The sequence below is a fragment of the Palaemon carinicauda genome, chromosome 3 (genome assembly GCF_036898095.1).
Source record: "Palaemon carinicauda isolate YSFRI2023 chromosome 3, ASM3689809v2, whole genome shotgun sequence".
In the NCBI taxonomy this organism is placed as follows: Eukaryota; Metazoa; Arthropoda; class Malacostraca; order Decapoda; family Palaemonidae; genus Palaemon; species Palaemon carinicauda.
The window spans coordinates 99,990,499-99,995,498 of NC_090727.1; positions in this window are offsets into that span (position 1 = coordinate 99,990,499).

Sequence of the window (5,000 nt, forward strand, 5' to 3'; positions counted from 1 at the left end):
ACCCAGGGTTCAGACTAAATTTCCGACTCCTGAAAGCTGGACATAATGTTGTTCTTATGGAATATAGATGATAATATGTTTTTGATCGTTTTATACTTCTCGCAACACACCAGAGAACCCGTTGCCTACTGACAAGGTATTTCTAAGACATAATTGAAAACAAGGTTAAAAAATTATGCTTTCATTACAGAGCAAAAACAATAGATAGGCTCAGCTATTCAAGTAATTTCCTTCTTCGTCATCTTCCTCTTCTTCTTGTTCTTGTTCTTGTTCTAGTTCTTCTTCTTCTTCTTCTTCTTAGTCCCATCTCAATTTGGTGGACAAAAATTTACGGGCTATTAGGTTTCTTATTCCTGATCTAGATATTAATCTCTGGCACCGCTGTTCAATTAGTTGATTATGCATGTTGCTTCAGATTTTTTTTATAACTCTGACCATCCTTTACATTCGGATCTTCCCGGACAATTTCATAACATTCGTAATACTAGGCATGCAGTTAATTCTAATAGTCAGGCCTTCTTCATCTTTAGGCTCAATACTACACAATACTTTAGAAGTTTTATTCCACCTGTGACCATGTTGTGGAATGGTCTTCCTAATCGGCTGACAAAATTCTTCTTACAGTTTATTGATGAAATATCTGTATTAATCTTTTTAAAATATTCTATTTTAATTTATCATTACTTCGTATATCGTTTATTCATTTCCTTTCCTCACTGGGCTATTTTTCCCTTTTGCAGCCTTTCGGCGTATAACATCATGCTTTTCCAACAAGGGATGTAGCTTAGCTGATAATAATAATAATAATAATAATAATGATAATAATAATAATAATGATGCAGTCATTTCGCATTCTATCAACTTAATTAACATAGACATCCAAGTTTTCTCAAAGATAATATACACAATGTTGTGGAAGAAAAGGAAAAATTTTTGAAGGCGTTGTGTGTGTGTGTTTGTGTTTGCATGTGTGTGTTTGTTCAGATTGCCTTACCTTACGTAAAACACGGGCTCTTGCGTTGGTAGGCCGTAAGAGAATGTAAATTGGAATCAGCTTAATTAAATTTGTAAAAGGACGTTTGCAATGTGAAAAGGGTTAAGTTTATTTACGTTAATGCTAATGCGGTTAATTAAACAATGAGATGATATATTACTTTACAGATTAATTGCTTTAAACTACTTAGATTTACATAGCCGGAGCTAATAAGGTAAGGCCGAAAAGTATTGGGAGTTTCGAGTGAACTGTTTATCCTCATTCAGCAACCTGGAATTTGGTTCCCAGGTAGGGTTAATGGTAAGATACCAAGCGTCCCATCTGCAAAGTCAAAACCCGTATACCTGAACGAGGGACAGGTCCCTCCTGCTGCCACTAAACAAGATGACAGGGGTGAAAATGGGGAAGGTGACTGGCATGGCGACGGAGAAAAAGGCCCCGGTGGGGATACTCCTCTGTAGGTCCACGAAAGGGAAATTTGTTGATAGACAGAGTCTATCGAGTAAAAGAATAAGTGTTATAGCAGCGAGTCCCAGGGAAGTAGGAGATCGTGGAAATGAATGAAAAGTGATTTAGTCGGAGGCAGAAGAAGGGCGTAAACTATCCCGAACAAAAGGTTGAACAGTAGAGAGAGAGAGAGAGAGAGAGAGAGAGAGAGAGAGAGAGAGAGAGAGAGAGAAAGAGAGCGAGAAAATGATAGCTGAGGAGGAGTGAGCTGGCAAAAAGTGGGAAGGAATCGTAATAGTAATGTAATTTATTATTTAAAAGATAGGGTTAACGATTAAAATAAGAAAAAGTCTTGGTTGCTTAACTATAATGGTAAAGAAAGGTTAGGTTTCGAAAGAGAAGGAATAGATGACTCGCAGAAACCATCAAAATAATTTCATGATATATCGATATTCTAAATTTCAATGTGATTCTTTAATTATAAAAGCCTCAAAACATAAATTCAATTCCAAAACTAATGTGAATTATATATTTATCAAAATATTATATAGTTACTAAGGGATTTAATAATTTCTATATGGGATAACTAATTGTATGAGCATTTTTGTCCGTGAAATCGAGGAGATAATTTGCTTGCGTGCAAGGTGCTCGAAGTGAGAGAAGCGGCTACATGAAAGGAACAGAGGAAATCCTAAGTGTTTCAATTATCCATAGACAATTGAAATACGCTAATAAAAGAATAAAAACAGTTAGATCAAAGCCACAGATGAAGATATAAGGAAAAGGGCCAATCTAGAAAGCAAGATTAGAAAATGGCTTAATAAGCGAGTTTTTCATAAGTCAGTTAACCACCAGCTCGTATTGCGTAGGCCCAAAGGACTGGGATCTTTAAGTGCGGTGATGTCAAAGCATAAAAAACACCGTCATGTTTTCCTTTTGAATTATTTATATGTTTTAACCGTTGCATTGAAGGCCTATCTGACATTACAGATGCTCCTTATATATTTTTTAAGCGTTGCATTGTAGACCTATATGACATTAGAGATTCTGCATCTATATTCTTTAAGCATTGCATTGTAGGCCTATATGGCATTACGGCTTTTGTATACATAGAGCATTGAAATGTAGGCCTACCTGAGATTACAGTCAGCAGGAACATCTTTACTTTTGTGCAGTATTCTAAAATCTAAGATTTATATTTCTCCTGTGTTTCTTTGGTAGCATCAAATACGATCTATTTTAGTATACAAACGATTACGCCATTTCCCCTGAATTTAGACTCAGCTTCAGATTTTGAGGACATCTTTTCATAAATAGAATTGACCAGTTTATTATTTTTATATTTAAAAGTGTTTTAATTAGAATTCATTATATATATATATATATATATATATATATATATATATATATATATATATATCATCACCATCGCCTCCTACGCCTATTGACGCAAAGGGCCACGGTTACATTTCGCCAGCCGTCTCTATATTGAGCTTTTAAATCAATACTTCTCCATTCATCATCCACTTCACGCTTCACATTCTGTAAAATGGAAGTGTCCAAAGAAATGTATCAAACATGGTCTATAAATATTGTTTGAACTTAGACCGTCATAGTTACGAACAAACAACAGTTATAGTGAAATCTTGGAAATTATTTGTGACTGTTCGATGGATATTCTATGCTGGATATTCAAGTTAAGGAATGGAAATATTCATAGGCCTAACAAATATGGTGTATTGAAGTTGAGGGTGAAAAGTCCTTCCCCTTTAAAACATATCTCAGTGACACAGTGTTCAGACTAAATTTCCGACCAATGAAAGGTTGACATGATATTGTTCTTGTAAATAATGTTTCAATAATTTTAGACTTCTTGCAACACACCAGAGAACCCGCAGCCTCCGAATAAGCTATTGTTGAGCCATAAATGAAAATAAGGTTCCTAACAGCTATGCTCTCATTGCAAAGCATAAACTATAGATTGGCTCAGATATTCAAGTAACTGTCTGTTTCTTTCAATCTCATCATTCCCATTGTATAGAAGGGTCGGCCGCTCGAGTCAACTCTCTCCATCTAATTATATTCTCTTAAATATATGTACAGTACATTAACACAAAATCTGTAATAAATTATTCTATAAATAAACTAATTTATTTCAAATCAAATTTGAATAAAAATATTGTTTATTCAGTCTTGGCCTTAAAAAGTTAATGGAGAGATTAATATTGTGTTAACTCGGAAAATTAGGCAAAAGAAAAATGAGCTTTAACCAGACAGGGATCCATTGTAGTACTATCTTGCCATCTCAGTACCAAATAACTCAAGCAGTAGTATCTCATCGGGTGCCTCTCCTTGCCCATCATATTACTGATTTATTTGATTAAAAAAATATCTAAAATTTATAAATAACTGTAATAATAATTAGTAGTAAAGGCAACTAAATTCCTAATTATCAACCGTTATAAGAAATTATGAAGTTATTAATCAAATCTAATAACTTTGCATAAAATGTTTGAGTCTTCTTAAATGGAGATTATTTTCCGACCAGTAATGGCAGTGATGTCTGTATCTTCCTGGATAACCTAAAGTAAAGAGACTCGGGTTTTCCGAGAGTCCTGGTTCCGGTCAAGCCCTAAGAAATCGACTCCGTTGAGGATCCTTCCTCTTGGGTGTCTTCCGATTCAGGACTACCTCTCGGTTTGGGGTTCCGAGACAGACAGGATAGAAAGAGAGTATCCTGTCACTGACGTCCCCCGGTTATCCAGCAAAACAGCAACAGGCTTTCTTTGGTCTGGTGTTGAATTCTCCTCTCTCTCTCTCTCTCTCTCTCTCTCTCTCTCTCTCTCTCTCTCTCTCTCTCTCTCTCTCTCTCTCTCTCTCTCTCTCTTTTATTCTTTTCCTCCTTCTCCTTCTTCTCTTCCTCTACTAATAAATGTAGTAGGGGTGGGGAAATTAGTGATTATTTTATATTTTAGCATCGGGCAAGCGTTTTCCATAAGATTCCATTTAGTATTAACTATTATATTTCACTTCGTAAACATGTGTATGTATGAGACAACATTAGTACATTTCTTTGGAATGAAATTATCATTGAAAGATATTATAGCGTTGAAGAAAAATCAGAACAAAATTCAAATTCGTTATGTAGCACGAATCCCTCTAAACACCGTGTGTGGATAGAGTCTGAGTGGGGAAGAGGGCGTCAAGAGGGAAATAATTTAAGCTTTGTCCTGTTGTCTAATGATAACAATTTGTGCATTTGTGGTTTGAATTCAAAGTTATTATTTGATTTTGCTTATGTTGTTTTGTGTATTAAGTAAAAGTTAGTGAGGGTCAGGGTTTTGAAACTTGCAACAAATTATCATAAGCCAAAGCTTAGATTATAGTCAATGTTGCCAATATATACCTAATCTCTCGAGGGGTTTATTCAGGGGGGATAAATAAGTAAATAAGCGAGGTGGTGTGTTATCTTCGCTATAAGAAATATAATTGATTCTACCTCTATTATCTAATTTTACTTTAAGAGCGGCAGTCTTATAAACGGGTCAGACATATTCAC